Genomic DNA, 22,856 nt, shown 5'->3' on the forward strand with positions numbered 1-22,856 from the left:
CAATAAGCCTGTTTAGGCTGGAAAAGAATGGGGGGGGAGGAAGAGGCCAGACAGGGAACTTATCAATATTTATAAATACCTGATTGTAGGAAATGAAGAAGATGGAGCCAGACTCCTCTGAGTAGTGCCCAGTGACAGGACAAGAGGCAATGGGCACAAATTGAGATACATGCAACTCCATCTGAACACGCAAAAAAACCACTTTTTTACCGTGAGGGTGGTCAAACACTGGAACAGGTTGTACGGAGAGGTTTTGGAGTCTCCATCCTTGGAGATACTCAAAACCCAACTGGACACGGTCCTGGGAAACCCACTGTAGCTGACCCTGTTGGGTAGGTAGGATCAGAGTAGGTGATCTCAAGAAGTCCCCTCCAACCTACAATTCAGTGACCTTGTGAAGCAGGGCAGTCCTCCAGAGCTTTGCTCCTGACCCAGTCTTGGGTGGATTCCCTTTCTCCAGTGGCAGCAATTCATAGAATCATAGAATCATAAAATATCCCGAGTTGGAAGGGACCCATAAGGATCATCAAGTCCAACTCCTGGCACCACACAGGTCTGCACAAAAGTTTAGACCATGTGACTAAGTGCACAGTCCGATCACTTCTTAAATTCAGACAGGCTTGGTGCAGTGACCACTTCCCTGGGGAGCCTGTTCCAGTGTGCGACCACCCTCTCGGTGAAGAACCTCTTCCTGATGTCCAGCCAAAACTTCCCCTGCCTCAGCTTAACACCGTTCCCACCGGTCCTATCACTGGTGTTTACAGAGAACAGGTCTCCTGCCTCCCCACGCCCCCTCACGAGGAAGTTGTGGACTGTGATAAGGTTCCCCCCTCAGCTTCCTCTTCTCCAGGCTGAACAGGCCCAGTGCCCTCAGCCGCTCCTCATATGTCTTCCCCTCCAGGCCCTTCACCATCTTTGTCACCCTCCTCTGGACACTGTCCAACAGTTTAATGTCCTTCTTGTACTGTAGTGCCCAGAACTGAACACAGTACTCAAGGTGAGGCCGCACCAGCGCAGAGTAGAGCAGGACAATCACCTCCCTTGACCGACTAGCGATGCCGTGCTTGATGCACCCCAGGATATGGTTGGCCTTCCTTGCTGCAATTGGTTCTCAGAAGGATACAGGAGCATAACCACATAGACAAGCCCATTCCAGAAACACTGAATCACTGTACACATGCATGCACAACAAAACCCAACATGGTTCTTGCACTTAATTCAGAGAGAAATCAGACCAGCACACGTGCTCTCAGCTGAACCGCGTGCTGTGACTGAGGTGGCACACGGCCACCCCCCCGGCCTGTCAGCCCCTCAGAGCCAGCGCCCCGGGCCCAGCTTGGCAACAGCCACACCCCTGCCCAGGATGGAACAAAGGCTGGGCTGTGGCAGCTGCACACGGCTGGCACTGGACTGCCAGGTACTGTCAGCACGTGTCAGGCTGCAGAAACAAAAGTTTCTTTGAAGGAGAGAAGGGGTGCTTGTCCAGCCCTGCAGCACCACTATTCCTCTGTTGCTGCATCACCCTTCCTTTGGCCCAACTATGCTTTATTCTACTGGCACAACGTCTCACATGAGAGATGCTGCTGGGACAGCCAGAAGGGTGATACTTTCTTTGGCTCCCCTGCCATGATGGTTCTGTGCTGACATCAGGTGACTGCCCAAGATACAACAGGACCGTTTTCAGAGTAGTTTACTGGGAGAAGCAGGGCTCAAGGTCCTACTTCAATCATCAGTGTTGTTTCCCCTTTGTATCCCCGAAATGAAAGATCAGCAATTGCTGCCACTCAGGGACTTGCTGATCTGGCTTGGACTCAACATCCAGAGGAACATTCCTAAGGCAGGAATGCGCACAGCAAACCTGTAAAAATCAGTTACTGCAGCTTTTTGGAAATGAACTGGCCTAGGATTTCACCAGGATTAGGAACCTTGACACCAAACTGATGAGAAGTTCTCCTACAGCTGGCTGATATGTGAACCATGAGTTTAGAATTCACTATCCTACCGATAAAAGAGGGGAAGAAAGTAGGAAAGAACACCAACTTTCTTTTAAAAGAATAGGAAAATAAAAAGTTTACTTTAGGTAAAATTTTGCTTAACTTGTTTTATAGTAGTTTTCCTAAACACTCACAACAAATCAGAGAAGGAAACATCAGCTGAAAGCAAGCCTATAACTAGGGTAGGCTTCTAGAACAAACGGTATCTCCTGGGTCTGGAAATAATTTTACAAACAGTATCTCACTAGTCAGATGAGAAGTCAGCAGGAAGAGGAAACTGTGCCTCGGCTGCTCAGAGACAGCACCACGGTAGAATAAGGCCAGTAAGAGGCAAAAGGTAGAGAACAGGCCAGGAAGACAGCGTATTTGTGCTGGGCCACAACACTGGCAGAAAAGTCTGACAAAGCAGTCAGACTGTGGAGTATTGGCCCTCAGGCTTTTGTTCCCGAACTCCTTTCAGACCTACAGTCAAGTGGCTGCAGGCTTGGCAGCTAAGGGAATGCCAGTCATTCCAAAGCCTCTTTGAATACAAGTGCTCATCAGTCTGAGGAGCCCTTTGCTGGCAGCTCCCTCTGCACAGGCCTGCCCAAGATTTAAACACATTGACCAGTATCCTTCTTCTTACTAACAAAAATTACTTGCAACAGAAATGAGTAACAGTGTGACTTACATTGTGGGCAGTGATTGAAAGCACACTGTTTGTGTCATAGCCATGGTCCTTACTAGAGCCCTAGCATGGTGAACTGCATGCATGGAAATCTCACTGCAAATGGGAAAAACCTTTAAATACATTTACAGTATGAAGACTATCCTTCTCCGGCTCATGAAAATTGCTGTTTTCAACTTGCCCGGCACAAACATCTGAGCACAGGTTGAGGCCTACAGATCTCCAGGTGCATTCTGAACACGGATCCCCATCCCTGCTCAGCCCTCTCAAACCATGCTCACCTGCTGCATACATTAAACAAAATCTCCTCTCCCCCAGTATTTCTGGGAGTTAATTTCATTAACACTGAAATCCCCCTTTCACATGAATCTTCACTTTGTGTGCTAAGGAACACTAATTACTGCAGTAACCACAATGCCTCTGCACTTACAAAGAATGTTTCTATCTATTATATCCCCACCAAGGCAGAAATGCCCTAGTCTTTGCTATCTGTTTCTTAAAAGGAGAATTTCTCTAGAGTTTCTCATCCCACTGTCACTAATTCTTGAAACTCCTCTAGTTCTGCTACGGCCCTTATGATAAGTAAGAGTGCAAGTATCAAAACAAGAAGGAGCACAAAAAATTCACAGGGTGGAATTATTGTATCTTCTGTATTATTCCCTATCTTGTTTTTTTTTTATTTTTTTTTTGTTTTGTTTTTTTTAGGCATCGTAGCATAACCTGACATTAACTTTGCATCAAATAAGGATTTTCAGTTAGGGGTATACAGTGACATCCAAATTTCATCCTGCCATGATGCAATTAACTGAGCTCTTACAAGGAGTTCGGAAGGTTTAATATTTCCAGTGTACTTGATCTTGCATTTTTTGACAATAAATTTAATGGGACATCATGATGACTGTACAGTTTAGTTGCATAAGTTCCTAACAGTCATTTCTAGATATAAGCAACTGAATCATCTGCAAATTGATCCACCCCCGTGTTCATTCCAAACCCTTTTCTGGTCACTGCTGTATTGATCAACTTTATATTTAGTAGGAAATCATGAAGCCCTTGTATTTCACCCCCTCATGTGGCACAAACCTGGCCATATATTTTTCTTCTGTCTCAACTAGTTTTTTACTCATGGTATTAGTTGCTTTTTACCTGCACAAACTGCTTGCAGTATATGATACGTAAAGATTTTCTATATAAATGCCTCATTCATGACTTCACTGAAAGTTCAGAGAGGGGTATTCTCCTCTACATAGATGACAATACTTACCATTGTGCAGAAGCAATGCCACTTCCATCTTGAAGGACCACAGATAGCATGCATAAAGCTCTTTTTCTATAGGGCAGTTGCCTTCTGAATAGAAGCCAGCAGGAACTGTCCAGGGAAGCATTATACATTAATGTCCCAGATGTGATGAACAGTTTTTCTAGGCAATAGCAGAACTTCTAAAGCTAGTACTAAGGAGCATTTCAGAATTTGCAGGCTGCATTTGAGGATCGTGACTCATGAGGGAGAAAAGTGTTCTTTGTTTTGTTTGCTTGTTTTATGTGGCCCACTGGATGTAGACTTTATTTGGTTTTGTTGGAGGAAAGCAAGGGATGAGCAAAACCATATAGATTTTGGTGTGAGTTACCCATCCACAGCTGTCTACATATGCAAACACACATACTGTGAGAGAATGAAGGACCTGACACTGTTTTTAGTGATCAGCAGTCAAGCAAAAAGGACGATGCAGGAAGATCAGTCTAGGCTAAAACAAAGGACAGTGGTCTAGGGTCACTACGTGACAAGCAGAATGTCGAGTAAAGAGATGATCCCAGAAGCAGACAGATGGCCCTGGAGGCAGAAAAGTTGCTCTTGCTGCCAATAAAGATCCTTGTATGTAATGTGCAATGCCACTCTAATTGAAAGCACCTATAAAAAACTGTAGCTGAATAATAATTTCTGGGCTGATCTGAAGGGCTAACAAGTATAGCTGCAAGGGCTGTTGCCTGTCATTTGCTGTAATCTTTCAGACCACCAAATCTCAGAGGTCTTATTATTCTGTTGATGAGAACTGGAGAAACTACAGCTACAACGCACTTGCCTGAAATAAGAAACCAATTGTCAGGCCAGTGTACCCAGGTTCTCATCTTTGTAAAATACAATCACCTAGGCCAGAGCTCTACAGAGGCATCTTTCAAGGGAGACTGTGCTAAAGTCAGTCATAATGCTCTGACTGGTACATCAAACCTTAATAAACAAGATACACAGAAGGACCACAAAAATGATTAAAGGACAGGCACACCTCTGATGAGAGAAGGGCTGAGAGAGCTGGGACTGTTTAGCCTGGAAAAGTATCTGATGGGAACGTGCAAAGTCTGTGCTACAGAGCTAGCAGGACCTTGGCAAACAGAGAATGCAGGCTGTTCATCTGACCACATAGAAACTAACTCTCCCCCATCCAGGGAATATTATTTATTCCTCTTTACCTCCTTTGTCTTCCTCACAAACACTCCAACACTGTAATGAGTGCAGCAAGCTACAGCTCCTTGGAAGAGAGACAGATTACTGAGAGGCAGATTACTTCTTATCCCCTCTGTGCAAAAACATATTCCTACCTTCTACTGCAATACAGACCCACCCTACCAACAAGCCCAAGGAAGCCCTGCATTGTTTAGCAGCGAGGGAGAAGAGCGAGTGCACTCTTGCTGGAAGCAATGTCCTAAAACCACCACCTGAAGGGCACGCAGCTGCTGAAGTTCCTTCCTCCAGCATGCAGATTGAGCAGCATACAGCTGGTAGGACCAGCTCTAGCTGGAGGAGATTTTGAAGCTCTGCCAGCTAGTCAGATGGGCTCAGGGATTAAAAAATAAACACAAAGATTGCTTTGGCAGCCAGTACACAAACCAGCAACCGCAAAATCACAGCTCAGCACCTCCTTACCTACCGACTGCCTGTGCATCTCTGTACCTGGGTATCCTTGCTGTACTGAAGGAATAACATCCCTGATCTGCTGTAGCATGTGAGGGGGCTACATCAACCTTTGACACATGCTTTGGTGCTTTCATAGTTGTGAGCAGAAGCATGGGCAACCTGTGGGTAACCACAGCACTGGCAGTATGAACTAAAATGTGAGCAGTAATAGGAAAGTTTGCACGCACTCATCCCGCTGCCTGTGAGCTCAACACATTCAAGAGGAGCATCCCCAATAAATGTAAAAAGAAATCCCTTTGCAGATGGATTGGCTGAAGAGATTCTGAACAGCATGTGGACGATTGTGGTGGGATCTAGAAAGGAAAGATCTGGGGAAAATTCTATTTTAAAGAAAACTGACAGTTAATTTTTTTTGCCAGAGGGAGGCAGCTGCTGTAAGTAAAGCATCTGTGCAACAATGCCTGGCCCTACACAACCAGCAGTAACTGCCACTGCCACAAACATGGCATGGAGAGCAAATGGCTATATCTCATTTTGGTTTGACCTTTAGAGGGCAAACAGGAGCATAGAAAGTGCTAGTGTCAGCCTGGCTTAGCAAAATAGTCCGCTTCTACTTCTGGGAACTTAGCCACGTAGGAGGCAGCCACCTTCATGTTCAGAGTTACATCCCACATCCAAACTGAATCACCCAAGCACAAGGAAAGGAGCTTGGCCAGTTCCTCAGATTCTGAAGAGAGAAGATGACCCACAGTCTCAGTTTCCACAGACTGTAAATTAGATTCCATAGCTAATGTAGTGCTCATATTGGCTACTATATTAAAACAATCATTTTACTAATGAGCTGTTCTTAAAAAACTTTTAATTTCAAAGCAAAATATTCACTTTTTTAGATTGCAACAGAATATATTTGCCAGAATTAAATATCATTTAAAGTTATTGATAAAAGATAAAGATTTTTTTTCTTAAACTTGCACTGATTTGTCGGTTATTTTTACTTTTCTTTCTCTCCCTTAAAAGTTTTCAGAAAATTATTTGCAGGATACTCTATTCATGCACATAAAATCCCAGACTCATTCTTTTTTCAAACAAAAATGGCTGTATTGGGTTCAGCGTACGCTTTGACTGAGAAGATATGATAGGATCGCTATTCTTTGCCAGTTTAAACCTCTTTGTTTTTTCTTGCCATGAGACTTTGCTCTTCAGGCTGTCGGAGTTACCTTTTTATTCCTCTTGACTGCTCAAAACACTCTCCAATTCATCATTGTCCATGCCCACAATCAAGGTGTTGCCTACATCCCAATCCTGATCTGCCACAGAGAAGTATTAAGGAATCTGGAAGCACATGGAGGCTAGTATCTAGCAGTCCTGTAGAAGGCAAAGAACCCAAAGGAAGATGCCACTGGTCTGCTCTTGGCTGACTCCCTCGGGATATGAACAAACCTCTGTTTGGTTCCATGTCTGCCAGAGACCAAACAGAGCTGCTCTTGGTCCCTCCAGCTGAAGTTAGTCTCTTTTGTATACATAGTTGAAACACTTGCTAGCACAGAAATGGGAACAGATCGTGACACATCTGTGTCCCAAACGCCAGACTATACAGTGAGTGTCTTTTCTCCCTCACCCATCAGCTCTAAGGAATAATTATTCGATTATATAAGCCACAGCTATTTCAGCAGGGGACACAAAGAGCACACTGGTACTGGCAGCGCCCTGTGGTTAGGGAGACCTCTTTGCTTTGGTGCAATCCTAAATCTGTGCATTTCTTCCAGCTCAGGAATTCAAGCAGGATCGCTAACGTGCCAGTGGACCTGCTTGTGGATCTCCTCACAAGGGGATGTTTCCCACTCTATTGCTCATTTTTCTTAAAAGGTAGTATTGTGTCAGATGACATGAGATTTTCATGCAGTGTAAGTGGAGAAAATATTGCACATACTGTCTCACTCTTATACTAAAGAACAACTTGATAACTCAGCCATTTTAGAACCACTAATTGAAGACACAGATGTTCACTTTGGAAACAGCTGTATCTATTTCCAGAAGTTACTGTTCCAGCAACAGTTTGTTAAATGTCCCTGAACTGGAAGTTACACCACAGCTGAGCTACATTAATGGGTAAGATGAGCACTTCTGTATAGTTTGCCAGGTGCAGAATCAGTCAGGAGAGATTCTGTTCCTTTCAGCTGACTCAAACTCCCATTGAGAAACTTCTCTCCTTCTTGGAGTTGTTTGCTAATTGAAGCTCTCCTTGTCTCTTTTGCTGTGAAATAGTGTAAGGCATTCACATGAATCAAGAACACAACTCTGCATTCGGGCATTCTGTCCAGCTGTGAGGAGCTAGACATGTAGCTTCTTAAATGTCTCCAGCTAAATCCACTAAAGGAAACCTAAGAACACCTTAAAACATCCTCTTATCTGTTGTCCTCACTCCACCAACTGTTGACAGACTAATGATGTTCCCTTTGGAAAACAAATTAATTTTTCTCGTTTTCCTTGTCAGTAGAATTTCAGCTGTGATTTGCCACCAGTCCCTGAAAAGAGGCTCCCATAAAACTCTTTGTCACTGAGGCAGATGCATCATTCCAGATACCAGTGCTAAAGACTCCTGTAAGTAGCAGAGCTGGGCAGCTTCCAATTTCTTAATTTTAATAATAATATGAGTAACAGGCTACATGTTCGTACAAGCAGAACATAACATATCTTCGCTATGTCCTTCTAGTTTTGAAGTATGTGGCTGATAGTGGTCTGACTTGGAGGTATAGCTCATGATCTGTCCTGTTTCTCCCTGATTTTTGTTTATTTTTTTGGACAACTGATCAATATGAAATGTTACTGCTGATCTTGTGTAAGCAAGATCTTGCCTGAGGCAGAGAGAACTTAGTTGTATCGGAGAGAGGACAACTGTCACAAATAAGGACACAAATCAATCTCAGATTTCCTCTTGTTGGCCCACCCAGATGCCAAGTTTCTAGCAAGTCTGCTCTTTGCCCCGACTTCAAGCATCTGTTTAGACTCCTCAAACTTCCTTCCTATGCCCTAAAGTTAACAGTCCCATTCTAAGTAGCTTGTCTTCTCTCTCACCTGCTTGCTTTGAAGATGACATGCTGAATGTGATCTTTATTCAACACATGTTTATGAATCCAGCTGTGGACTGTGTGTGACAGCAGTGGTAAAGCACAGAAGGGCTGTATTCTGTCAATGTTTGAGGAAAAAGCAGCTGTCCTCTGCCAACATTTTTCCTTGCTGTATTTTGACTTTGCACGCTTGGATCTAGTTGCCACTTCATTAAGTTCTCTACATGGTCTGGATTCCTGGGATTTCATTTACAGCATGGAGTATGGTGACAATGAAAGAGATACAGAAAGTTATTTAAAGGTGCAGGGCTTCCAGGCCACCTGTGCATTCTGCCAGCAAATAAAAGGCTTGTCTGGTCAACAATGAGAAGTATTTGAGAAAAGGCAGGGAGGCTTGTGTCAGAGTAGACATCTTCTGTCAATACCAGTGACAGATCAACTCAGCCACTGTTTCTCACCAGTCTGCCTTGCACTGAGTTCACTGAAGTTGCAATGAGGTTGCCTGAGCCCCTACTTCTTAATGCCATGCAGTTAGCCAGGTCTCTCTCAGTTCACAGATTATGCTGCAATCAGGGACTGAACTTACCAACTTGGAAGAATAAAAAGGACTAGAACAGTCTTCTAAGATCACGAATAATTTTGTCTCAGAGCCTCTCTCTTGTTTGGCTCCCTCAGAGTCGTGCAGGCACAGACCCCTTCCACGGTCCCATGCATTCCACTTCCTCCGCCTTTGCTTTTGAACATGGACCAGCAGCAGGAAAGAAAACCCCTAACAATTAAAACACTCATGCAAATCTGTCAGTCAGGAACTGGGCCAAAACACCAACTGCACTCATATTTACCAGCCTGCAAGCTGGTTCTTCAAAAAGATGCCACGTCCTTGTTTGAAGCAATTTACTTCTTATATGACCTGGGCAATGTTCTCTGTTACATCCAAGTACTGCAGTCCACCCCTTTCACACCATTTAGGCTTTTCAGAACATAAATCTAGCCCACAAGAAGTCACTGGTTTCTTGCCCATTTTACCTCTAAGGTAGATGTTAGTATCACAAGTGTCTGATGACAGGCTGACATTCCTCAGACAACATTCAAAATGGAGATAAGGGCCTTTTCCTCCCATCTTTCTCCTCAGTTATTTAAGAATTTGGCAGGGGCACTTAACGGAGGATGGCACAGGTGAGATGGCTATATCCCAGTGAAATCCCTGGCTAACTACAGGAAGTGGAAAAACAATTTTGCAAAGTTTCTTAACAGAATCTCTTAACTTGAAAGTAGTAGATGAAATAAATGATCTAGACTCGCCAGTTATGCTTCCAGACTTTTTTTTTTTTTTAAATCTGTTTCTTCTTATAGCATATTTTGAAAAACAGAACCAAGTTTTTACAGCTTTAATCTTTTCATTGGAAAGAACCAGAAGGACTTTTCTCAAAGACTAACAAGATACCTGAAAAACAGAGCTAGAAAATGTCAGCCCACCCAAGCAGTGGTACCATGCAACTTTTGGACAAGCCTCCTGGTGAGGATTAAGGCTATAGCTTGTGCTGTTTATGTCCTGCCGCCTGGTATTTCTATTTTCTTACCATGTCCAGTTCCCCTGAGACAGGAATGGTCTCTCCTTCCCAAGGATAAAAGAGCTAAAAGACTTTGAGGTCAGGTACTCTATGAACATATTCAGCAACAACCATTTATTAAACCACTGCTGCCTGAGGCATTTAGGTGGATCCCAGGAGATAAAGGAGAACTGGCTCAGACATCACATATGAAGGGTCTGGCAGTCTTGCCGTGCCTGAGCTCTGATATTTGTTTTTACCTTTGCTTCACACTAAAGAAATGGAGGGAAAACGCCCCAGGCACTGACCAGTGACTATGGTTCAGTTCTCCTCCTGTTGCACCTTACTCTCCAGGATCTCAAAAGCCAGTAAAAATTCACAATAAAGATGCCTTGTATTGCAGAATGCCAAATTCACCAAGAACCTTACATACCTGGTCTACTGAGAACCCAGGACACTAAGGTAGGTTCTAGCAAATTGCAAGAGATTTTGGTGCTTCACAAGAAGGCCCATGAAAGACAGTAACACATACAAAGAGACTCAAGTTCAGTAGGTCATACTGATAACAGACGTGCATGTTAAAGCCTATCCCATCTGTGACTTACACTCCTCCTTTCGTTTGCGATTCTCAAATTTCATCCTCCTAGAGGAACTATCCAAACCTTTATTTTTGAAGCTAAGAACGGGCTTTCTGGTTTATTTCAAAACATAGGTATTTGCATGATGATGTCTTTTTGGAACGCAGAAGGGAAAACAAATTGCACTTCCCATAAAAATAGTCCAACCCAGTGTTACTCTATCCATTTGAAAGATTGACTCAGCAAGACTTAGAGGCCTGTCTCAGGAGAGCTAAGAACCTGTTGGCCAAGGACACCAATGTTCAAGTTCATCTGTGAATAAAGCCTAGGAAGGCTCCCTGAAGCACCGGATATACAATTAAGTTGTTCCATTAGCCATGCAATTAATGACTATTTTATGTGTCCACACTGCACTGTCGCACTGTAATAATCCTAGCTACCCTCCATGTTTCTTGCAATATCCTCAGGTCCTCTTATGAGTCATAACTACCAACTAGTCAAGGGGCAGCGCACTCAGAGATAGAAGTGCGCTGTCTGACCAGCTGGTGTGTAAGTGCTGACTGCCCAGATGGCAGGCCAAACAGAATACCTACTGTCCCAGTGAAGGCACTAAGTTGGATCACTTTCCTCTACTGCCCCTCAGTTTTCGTTAAACCTGTAGAAATTTGTTACCTTTAATGCTTTAGCAAAGGGGAAAATGTTTGTCCTAGACAAAGGAAAATGTGTATTTGTAAGAGGAGTCCACAGAATTCATCCAAGCTGCTCTAATTCGCACAATTCAATCAAGCAATTCAAAGGGGATGAAAAAAGAACAAATACCAACCAAGTTAGAACCGAAGTAGCTCAATACCTTTTCTAGTCTTTCCTCTCAACAGCAGCAAGACTTGTGTCTGCAGAATGATATGGACCTGTAACTAATTCAGGATTTTTGAGGGGAAAGAAAAACAAATCCTCTTCTTTCACTGCAGTGAATCTTCCCCTGAATATTTTCTAAGCTTTCATATACATGTAACTTATTCTCTTTCCTTCCCACACACAGAGACTATCCATCAGCCCAGTAACTATACGACCTCCCTTCCTTCCCTTCGCAGTAGTTTTGCTTCACAAACACTTCACAGTCTGGAAAGTACACCCTTCATTTTGAGCTAGTTATTACTGTGAAGTCCTTGGATATTAACCAACCTTGTCCTCTTTGTCCTCCAATAGCATTCAGTGGCCTGCAGGTCTCTCTCTTTCCTATCCATCAATCACAAATGAAAGCCTGTGATAATGCACATAGCACATTTGGCTATGCTAGCCAAGAGGCCAGCAGTAGAACCAACTGGGATCTCAGACACCTATCACAAAGACATACTGCTGGATCCTTACTTGGTTCTCAGTTTCTTATTCTTTTAAGAGATGCAGCCATCCCAGGAATTACCTAGGATGATATGTGAATGAAGACAGACAGAAGAATGCAAGACCATGCCCCACAGAAGCTCATGCTGTAGAACCCCTCTTCTACCCCTAGTCTGGTGCCCAGACACCTGCCTTTGAATGAGACACGCTGCATTTCTTGTTTACGTACAGACGGCTTCCTTGCTTTCACCAAGGAGAGCCTGTGCTGGCTATTGCTGACTGTATTCCTCTGCTCAAGTCCATCGTCTGTTTACCTCCATATCTGCTGAGGACATGACTAAGGTATACTGACAACACAGACATGTGGAAGAATGGCAAAGACAATGTGAACGACATTCCTCTCGTGGATTGTTTTGCCAGGAGAGAAACTACTGCAAATCTACACATCCCTCTGTCCACAAAATGGGAGCAAGGTGGAAGATCTGACAGCCTGGCCTTGTCAGATCAAAGGAAAGGAGGGGAGAGAAAAAGAGTTTCTGGCCTGTATACAACCACGACTTGCTGGAGGAAGTGTAAGGGCAGACATGCAATCTGGATGCAACCAAGCAGTACAGAGCTGTCAAGGAGACAGGGAGGATACTGACCTTATGCAGTCAAAGGTCCCCTGCCCCATCAGAAGAAAAGGAATCCCTGTCCTTCTGGAAGAGTGCCCAGCCTGCAGGGCTTTTCGCAGTGGAACCAGAGATACTTGGAATAGAAACGCCTCGTCTCTGAGATCAGAGAGTTTAAACTGGAGCTTGTTTTTTCTGCAGTCATAAGCCAGCAGGCACCAGCTGCAGAATTTGCCGCAGTGTGTGTGTGCGCGTTTCTGCGTGTGAGTGTGCAGCAGCCACGCTCCTCCCCTCCGAGCCCGCTGCGCGATAAATATGTCCAGCTCCCTCCTTTTTCTCCTTCCTACATCACCGTGAGCCCCAGCCCGATTGCTCACAGCCCCCAGCCACAGCGGCCCCTCTCTTTTCTATTAAAAAAGCTTTTGTTGGCATCAGTACCGACTTTTAATTGCTCCCTTCTCAGTCAAAGAGGTTTGCCTCTCTTTCTTCCTCGCAGCCAAAACAGCAGTCTCCAATATTCACAGTCATGTAGCCTGATATGTGCACCATGCTAAACCCTGCTCCAGCTCTGGATGCTGTAGATAAAAAGCCCTATTTTGAGATGCTTCAACACATTTTAGCACTAGCATAGATGATTTAACACTTTTAACAAGATGTTTACTACAGACAATACTAACAGAGGACAAAGATATCCAAAAAAAACAGATCCCTGTGTGTCCATGGACCGCAAAGGTGTCATCACACTGCACCACCGGTAACGCACCTTCTCCCCTCCTCAAAAAGGGAAAAGCTGGCCCCATACACCACTGTGCTACACGGGGAAGCACAGCAGGGTAAGGGACGACAAAGGACTGCTACTAGGAAAAAGAAAGCACTTTGTCGTTTTCACTTCTAAAGCACAAAATGCCTCCTTGTAGCCTACTATAACAAAATTCAACTCCAAATCTAGCCACATCTCTTCTCCTCCTCCGCTGCCCTAGAAAAGCTGCATCACTTGCGTTTTGCAAGAACCTTCCCTTTTTCCTACCCCACTAACTGGAAGAGCTTTTTGGCCTCCTGTAGTGGAAGAATGTAGCGTTGAGCAGCTCAAAGCCAAACTTCAGCTATTCCGAGACTACTCGTGCGTGGGTGTGCAGCACTGAAGGAAAGAGAAATAGCAGGAGGGTGCCCGCATCTCTCTTTCATCTAATCGGCGGCACGACAGTCCCCCTTTACAGCCCTCCCCGCTCCTGCCAGGCATTAGCCTCGTTCCAGCACCAGCGCTGAGCTGGACGGCGGTGCGGGCATTAATGCCGGCTTGCACCGAGCCTTGCCGAAAGGGAGCGCCCGCGAGGTGCCCTGTGCCGCCGCCGCCCCTCTCCCGAGCGCCGCATCTTCAGGCACGACCACGCCAGGATCAGGCATAACGCCGCAGCGCTGGCTCCGGCAGCCCCTGGCAGGCAGACCGACTTCTCCAGAGCCTCCTCTAGAGTCACTGTGCATCCTTCTCTGTGCCTGAGCTAACGACACAAGCGCAGTAAACAGCTGAGCAGCTAGGGAATCCAGTCTGTCCCGACACCCAGGAGCAGGAGCAGCTGAAAGGGGCGAGGTCTTCACAAGGGTCATAAACGACCAGCGCCATCCGCAGCCCCCTCGCCCTCTTGTCGCTACCCCGGCCCCCTCGGCCACCGGCCAGTCGGCCCCCGGCTCCCATAAGACTCCAAGGAAGGCCAAACGCGGGCGCTGCAGCCTGCTCCGCGAAGCCCTCAGCCGCTCCTCCGCAATGGCAGCGCGGCCCCGGCCCCCCCCGGTCCGCCAGCGGACGGTCATGGCCGGGGAGCCGGGGCCGGGTACCTGCACTTCCAGTACCCCCCCCCACCCCCCGGAACCCGTCCTCCCCCGACCGACGAGCTTTCTCCACAGCAGCGGACGGCATCAGCCCCAGAACAAAGCCGCGCTGCCCCGGCCCCGCGAGGGGCTCGCCGTCCTGACGGCGGGTCCTGACGGCGGCCGCCCCCCCGCCGCCCAGCCCAGCCCAGCCCAGCCCAGCCCAGCCCAGCCCAAGCCTGGGGCTGCCGGGCCGAGGCGGGCACCGCGCACGTACCATCGTGTCCCGGGACGCGCGGCCCGCGGAGCGGCGGCCGTGGCGGGGCGCGGGGCGAGCCGGGGATGCGCGGCGCAGGCCCGCGGCGGCAGCTGCTGTGTCAGGGCGAGCCGAGGGCGGAGCCGCCCGGCCCCCGCCCGGCCCCCGCCGCGCCCGCGGCCCCGCGCGGGGCTGCCTTAACCCCCTGCGCGCTGCCCGCCGCTGCAGCGCCGCGCCGCCGCCGGGGCCGGCCGCTCGTGGGCGCGGGCAGGCCGGGTGCGTGGCGGGGGCCGAGCGGGTCCCCGCGTTGCCAGAACGCTTGTTCCCCCGCGGCCTCCGGTCAGGCTGCTCCTCGGAGCGGTGCCCCTGAGCAGCGGCACCCCCCCCCCCTTCGTCTGAGGGGGGCTTTGCGCCAGGCTAGCCGTGGACCGAGCGGGAGAGAGCTGGTACAGCCTGAGCAGCTTGGCTGGTGACAGTGCTGCCTGGCTAGCAGCAGAGTTTGAGTGAGCGACGCGAGAATGCCAGCAACCTGAGCTCTGGAGATTATTTCCAGCACGGTTTTCAGAAAATGATTTAAACATTTCGCTAAGAACTTCGCAACTCATTTCTTAACCAATATCACAGTGCCTGATTTGTTAGACTTCCGAGGCAGGGGAAACATGCTTCTAAGCCCAGCAGAGCAGGAACGAGAGCCCAGTATTTGGAACACTCCATGCAGGGCCTGTAACTACTCCATAATATGTTAATTGCCAATAGTAACCTTTTATCCATAGCAAGCACTGAAAACCACTACCAGGGTCCTGCTTGCCTTACACAAGGTCCCAGCTTACAGAGTTAACTAGGAAAGCCGAAGGCGTCCTGCCTGCCCTACAGCAAGCGTCCCTCTTGGTGACCTTCTGAGGGCTGTCAGAGACAATGGAAGGCTCAGGAATAAAACTATCACCAAATTCTGATGCATTTTAACAATAAATTACACCTTTACTTTCCCTAGCTTGCAGATGATGCTAATCAGTGGTTAATATCTGTGAACCTCAGGAAACATTAACACAGTGGAATCTAACATCTGAGGCTTTTTTTTTTTTTTTTAATATGTTTTAAATAGGAACTCAAAGGGACAAACTTCAGCTGCATATTGAAAAAAAATATATATAGTTTCGTGCAATGGGAGCTGCTGAATTGCTCTGTTACACCTGCCACATCCCAGTCTGCTGCTTGACAGTTCCAACACAGAGGCAGTGACACCAGCTACTTGCACATGCCAGTAAGCTACTGTGGTGGCTAGGAATGCCTGTGGCAAGCACTAGGTGAGGACAGGGCCTTCTAAGTTTTGCTTTCACCTTCAAAGTAAAAGTCACCACAAGGAGCAGTTCTGATCTGTAGCTCTGTGCCCAGCTACGCACTTGACAGTCAAACCGGGCAACTAACAAATGGTGGGGGGCACAATTATTTTCCAGTCACCAGAATCATCAGTACAGCATAACATTCCAGCCACAGAGAAATAGCAACAACTGCAATTAAGTGATTGAAGAAGGTTGCAGATGACACAAAACTGGGTGAAGCAGCTGATACTCCAGGGGGTCATGCTGCTACTCAGCCCTGGTGAGCCCACACCTGGAGCTGAGCGTCCATTTCTGGGCTTCCCAGAACAATATAGACATAGAGCTCCTGGAAGGAGTTCGGAAAAGGGTCACTGAGATAATAAAGGGAGCAGAGCATCTGTCACGAGGAAAGGTTGAGAGAGCTGGGACGGTTCAGCCTAGAGCTGAGAAAGCTCAGGTAGGATCTCATCAGCATCTGAAGGGAGGGTGCAGAGAGGACAGAGCCCAGCTCCTCTCGGCGATGCCAAGTGCCAGGACAAGAGGCAATAGGCACAAACCGGAGCATAAGAGGTTCCACCTAAAAATCAGGAAGCACTTCCTTACTGTGCAAGTGACTGAGTAGTGGTACAGGCTACCCAGAGAGGTTGTGGAGTCTCCTTCCTTGGAGATCTTCAGATCTCTGAATGTCTGACAGAGTCCTGGGCAACCTGCTCTGGGTGACCCTGCTTAAGCATGGGGGTTGGACCAGATGACTTCCAAAGGTCCCTTCCAAACTCAACCAGTTTGTGCAAGAGCATAAGATACAAGACAGATTGGTATACCGGCGAGTATACCTCTTAGTTTCTGGAAGACACCAGCTTAGGAGCCCTCGCTCTCCAACAAAGGTTGTTTCCATCTTCATTTAGAAGATTTCTCTATTGCGCTCTGAATCTATGTATACTTTTCAACTCTGTGGCAACTGTTTAGCAATGCATCTTGTACAAAAGGTTCTTCCTCCTACCTATTTGATTTGTAACTTCTGGCCAGTGATTTTGTGTCATACTCCTTAATTCAAGAGAGGAAAATAAAAAGAATTATTTCCCATTAACTTTCACTAGTGCGTCCATGCTCTCATGTCTTTAATGGTGCTTTTCCTCTACCTTTTCTATAAAGTGAGAAATGCTAACATGATCTTATCTCTTTTGCCTCAATGTATCTGCCTCCATGTAAATCACAAAAAAATTTGAGTCTTCCAGTTGCTGTTGAGAGTTTATATCAGAAATGTTTTTCTCTGTTAAATGAATGAACGGGAGACAGATGCATCTCTTACCTCCAATTTACCTCCTCACTTTCCAGTTTGTTATATGATTATGCCCTGGCAGGCAGGGTTGTGTTTTTGTCTATCACAGGTGTTCTTACAAATAAGAATTACTTATGAGTTAAGGCAGTTTTCACAAAGTACAAATCCATGGCGTACAATCAGCTCATATATGTGCTGCTTGACTAGCAAAACATTTGTTCAAAGCAGAAGAGATTCTTAAAACAGTTGCTGCCTTTACCACAAACCAGTCATTTAACTGGCCTAAAAAGCCTTCTTTCTGAACAGTTCTTTGAGGCAGCCCTCCTGCCTTTATGTGATCAGATGACAATTGCAGATAGCCTCTTCTTTTTAGCTTCTAAAGAGATCAACAAATTATCATTTAGAAAAAACAAAAGCCAACCCCCTAAGAATAGCTGTCAAAGAAAGAAGAAAAGGTGCACTAAGAAAGAAAGCACTTACTGAACTTCAAGTCTCTTCCAGTTCCTAAAGGGAAGACCATTTTCTAGCTTCCAGTTCCTACTTTCTAAAGCCAGAAAGACCTACAGAGCTATGATCAACATCACAGTTTCTTCATTCTTTCAGGAAATAAGGACATTTCACTTGTCACCTATAAGACATCACAGACATCAGGACCACAAAAGATTGAGGGGGGAAAAAAAAAACAAACTAGTGCTCTTGGTATTAACTAAGGCTTACTGATGTTCCATTCCAAGAACCATTTGAACACTGGTATTTAGGGACACTATTCTATGATGCAAGGACAGATTTATTTTAACAGAATTAGAGAAGGGATTGAGTTTCTACCACTTACACTAACAAAAACTCTCCTTCAATGAGTCAAATAATGACAGCCATCAAGTCACCAGGGTTTGAAACAAAGATCCTCTCTTTATGCTGGAAAACTGTAGTCCCTGTCTGCTGGGCTTGGAAAGGGCCTAGAAACTTCCTGAGATATAAGGTGTAGATCCCCACTGACTAGAGCATGGAATTACATAAGAATTAAACTGTTACTGACACGAACATTTATCATTGCTGTGTACCTCAGTCTGTATTGCACTGATAGGATTGTTCTTGATCATAAATACTTAGAAGTCACAAACTGGCTATTTCTCCAGGCCTGCACAAATAACAAAAATGACTTCTTAAGATGTTATTTCTTGTTATTTTCAAGTATTAGGTTACAGCCAGGATCGCACCTCCATGCTTTTCTCTACTATGATGTTGAAAAGTTTATATAAAGTGAAGGCTGAGTTTCTTGATGAAATATTAGAATTCCAAGAACATTACACTAAAGCATAATACTGAATAGAGCTTACAGTAAATATTTGGACAGTGGCTCAGAATTGCCTGCTATCTTCCATAGGCTTCTTTGGCTCAAATGCACCTGATTTTCCTTCATAACCATATACCAAGTCTTTAATGAGACTAGAGATTCTAATAAACAGCATACAAACATCTGGATTGGTGGAACAAAGGATTACCATGTATACACCAAGCCATAGCCATGCTTTTAATTTGCGTTCTGTTTTTATTAGTAAGGTCAGGTATTTCCTAGCACCTCTAAATGAAAAGCACACAGTTTACAATGCAAAGAATTCTGACTTCTGGTATCTCATTACAGAAGACTGGCCTGGCAATGTAATTACTAGAGAAGTAGCAGGATACCTCCACAGCATACTGTATGAAGGAGACTGCAGTTGTGCAAGGATTTGTTTGCATCCATCCTGTTGGAAGATTATTTTTTGACTACCCAGTTACTGACTTTTCCTCAGGCTCTCTTCTTAAAAAAAACAAAACAACAACAACAAAAAAACCTGACTACTTGTTTCAAGCTTTTGGAAAATCACTTCTACAACCCTCTTGCCTATCCTCTTTTCTCTCCAGGTACACTGATTTTTGCTCTTGTTTATGGGCTTTACCAGGATTTTTTAGAATACTTGTTTTTGCTAAATACACCTGAATCTTTTTGTGTAACTATTTTGTGTGTCTTTCCAGCTTTCTTTCTTACTTACAAATAGGAGTACCCTTCCATTCTGCATGACTGCTTAAATTCTGACTAAGTATTTACTTCATGCTCTTGTTGAGTGACTATATTTTTAAAGTATCTATATCTGAAAAGCAGTCACACCTTGTTAGTTGTCAAGGAACATTTGATCCCTTAAGCATTTTATTCTTTCAGCTGCTTTGCAGGTCCACTATTGTTAGGCATTTATGCTCACTTCTTAATTAGAGAGTAATCTTTTCATCTTTCTGATGCCTCAGGGCCTAATGAGTGATTACCTGAGCTATTGAGAAATAGTTTCTTTAGACTTTGACTTGTGGTTTTTAACAAGTTTACAGGTGGATAGACCAAATCATCTGTTACATTTGTCTGTTTATCATTTTCTTCACCAACTAGCACCCTTAATGTAGGTCCAGAGAGACTGTCAGCACCTGTTATCAACCTCTTTTCCAATTCCTACTTTAAACAAATTTGTGAAACCTGAGAGTTCTTTGGCAACACTCTGGTCTCTCTTGTCCCAGAAAAGAAGGTTTTAAAAATGGTGATCCTAATTTAACTCAGCAACTCAAAAGCTTTAGGGAAAATAACAGAAGATGACCTGTCTAGAGCTCTCGATGGAAAAGATAAAGAGACATAAAAATCAAGGCTGCAAAACTGGAGCAAACATGCGCAGTACTAAAACACCAGAAGGAACATAAAGAGGGATTGAAGCAAATACTGGGGCACAGTAGGAACCAATGGGTAGCCTGCATGAGCAAAGGATGACTTCATAGCACCCAAAAGGTGATCCTTCTTGGCAGGGTGGTTGGACTACATAATCTTCAGAGGTACCTTCCAACCTCAGCCATTCTGTGAAAAGGGTGGCTTAATGCAGTAGAGAGGAAGGAGGGACTAGGATATAATCCTGTTGGTTTTATAACAAGGAGTTCAAGGAAAGACTGCTCCAAATGTTGCCAATAAATAGCATATGTCTACCTGAAGAAAAACTCGTGTCTTACACACACAGCGTCCATGCTGCCTGTGTATCCTCAGCAGCCTTCACCAGCATTAGTACCCAGTTAACACCCACCAGACTTCTCCAGCCAGGGGCACATCATGTCTTTTCACATGTCTCAGCATATGTTGAGAACAACAGAAGGTATAAGCCAGGTCTAGCACTGAAAAGTAACAAAGAAATACCTAAGGCAGTGTGAGAGAAGCTGCAAGAACCAAAATATGGTGCAAGATCCTTCCTACTGTAGAGAGCATCTTTTTCTTCCAGATATGTTTAACAGTTTCTTATCTCGTTCTTTCTCTGAAAGAGACACTTATCTCTTGTAATAGACAACAGCTGCCCTGAGAAGGATGAGATTCCCAGGGACTTGCTGCTTTTTCAACTGCCTCCTAGGCTTGAACAGAAACAGAAAGGCTGCTGACATCTTTAAGGAGAGTATTTATTAGATCAGAGGCACTGATTTACCAGATACTGTTATCCAGATAACAAATGTTATAGAGGAGACCTGTAGGACAGTTCTGAAATTCACAGCAGGATCCTTAGGGGCAAACCTGCAACAAGCAGTGGCGACTGAAGATTATGCAAACTGAAGATGGGTAGCCAAGCCTGATAGGCAAAGCAAAAGAAAGGCTGGGGAGAAGGTAGAACAAGTTTTAGAATTAGCAATGGCGCAGGTAAGATTTCCAGAACAAAATATACATGGGAAAGTTTGCAATATCCTGTCATTTCTGTTATGTAACTCAGTATAAAAGACTACTGAAGACTCTCTCAAAAAGAGAGTTTTTGTTAACCCATACCTGTCTTCCTTTACCTTTCTCCTCAGTGTGATATTTAGAGTTGGAAAACATTGAGATGTTGAAATGTAGGCATTTTCTTTAAGAAACATAAAACAGTGGTCACATGCCTGGAAAAATGCAGAACCTGTGACTTATCAGTGTTCAGATTTAAGTGGCATCATATGGAAGCTTCTCTCACAATGAATCGCAGTTTAAAGACAAGCAAAAAAGAAAGAAACAGAGAGGATTTAGTTGCTACTACATGCAAAGATACTACAGGAAACAGCCATATACTCTGATTACAGAACAGAAACTGTTCTGTGAGGCATATTTGAAATTTGAATAGTAAAAATGTAGTTCCTCCAAACTAGCATTAGTAGATAGCAAGCATGGTAGGGGGCATTATGGTAAACAGCTATTTGCTCCTTGTAAGGCCTACTAGTCAAGAAAGGAAAAGATGTGAAATACGCATATTTTTTATTTATTTATTTTTTTAGATAGCAGAAATCAAATAGGACATCCATTTTAGGCACCGTTCCCTCCTGCTTTTATGCCATCCTGCAGGATGAGCACTGTAGCACGTGCTTTCTTGCAAAGATGCAGTTCAGATGAAACCCAAGACGAAAAAAGACAAATGGAAGGAAAAATCAATAACCACTTCTGAATTATTAATCTCCATGAAATATGAGTAAAAGTACAAGCAAGTCTCATCTTCGGAACAGAAGAATTTTCTTTATAGGAGTCAAACTGTCTACTGCAGATTTTCCTGCACAATCATTAATACTCAAAGTTTCAGAAGCAAAGTTGTAGGCTTTGGTGAAATTCACACTATTCACCTACCTAAAGGCAAAGTAACTGAACAGCCATAACCAGTTTCCACGATTGCAAGCATCAAAGTGTAGCAAACAAAATCCAGACCAGGCTTCAGTTTTATAAACTATGAGTAGAACTGCTAAACAGAGGTCATTTGAAAGCAAAATATAACTGTGTCCTATTGTTTGGGGATTTTTTCCTGTCTTCATTTTTTATTTTTAACCATGAAAAATTCTAGTCTCATCCAGCTTGTCTGCCCAGTAATTCTACAGATAAAGACCTATACCAGTAGGGATAAAAAGACACTGTTTTAGATGTATTTAAAATGCATCCCACCAAACACATTTAAAGAGGATTGAGAAATACAAATCATTTATTCACACTACTACCTCAAGGACAGACTGGCCTGCATTTAATATTTCTTGGCATTCTCATATTTAAAAGTAAATCAAGTAAGACAATACCCACATCCACCGGGACAAGAAGTACTAAGAAAATGCCAACAATGACAATATGCTTCTTTCATTCTGTGTGCTGAACAAATAACCAACCTTTTACTAACAGCTTCATTATTAGTTTTCCTTTTCTATCAAATTTAAGTGTTAATCATCCTTCTAGTTCCATTCAAACAGATCTTGACACCTGGAATCTTTATTTTCATATGAAATATAAACCAGAACTGATCTACCTTCATTTTTCATAAAGAATTCAAGAAGCCTTTCATGACGAACCCACCCATTTACTCTTTACCTCCACATATGCCATATACACTTCTAGAATTTGAATTCCACAAACTGCCAACACTACTAAAGCACGATACTTAGTTTTAGAAGCAAAAATAATAGTTTAGTAGGGCAAGTACTAACTTCAGAA

The 22,856-nt window shown here is 44.5% G+C and overlaps 1 protein-coding gene across 2 annotated transcripts in view; it reads right to left on the reverse strand.

The window, feature by feature from the left end:
- Positions 1-22,856, reverse strand: part of MAP1A (microtubule associated protein 1A) — a 59,670-nt gene that overhangs the window by 21,631 nt on the left and 15,183 nt on the right. The window contains exon 1 of one of the 2 annotated variants that reach the window (XM_038184804.2): positions 14,801-14,871. The exons of the other annotated variant lie outside the window; for it this stretch is intronic. The gene's annotated coding sequence lies outside the window, so the exon portion shown is untranslated. Of the gene's footprint in view, positions 1-14,800; positions 14,872-22,856 lie in introns of those variants that run through there. 2 annotated transcript variants of the gene reach the window in all.

Source organism: Anas platyrhynchos, chromosome 11 (genome assembly GCF_047663525.1).
Source record: "Anas platyrhynchos isolate ZD024472 breed Pekin duck chromosome 11, IASCAAS_PekinDuck_T2T, whole genome shotgun sequence".
NCBI classification, from domain to species: domain Eukaryota; kingdom Metazoa; phylum Chordata; class Aves; order Anseriformes; family Anatidae; genus Anas; species Anas platyrhynchos.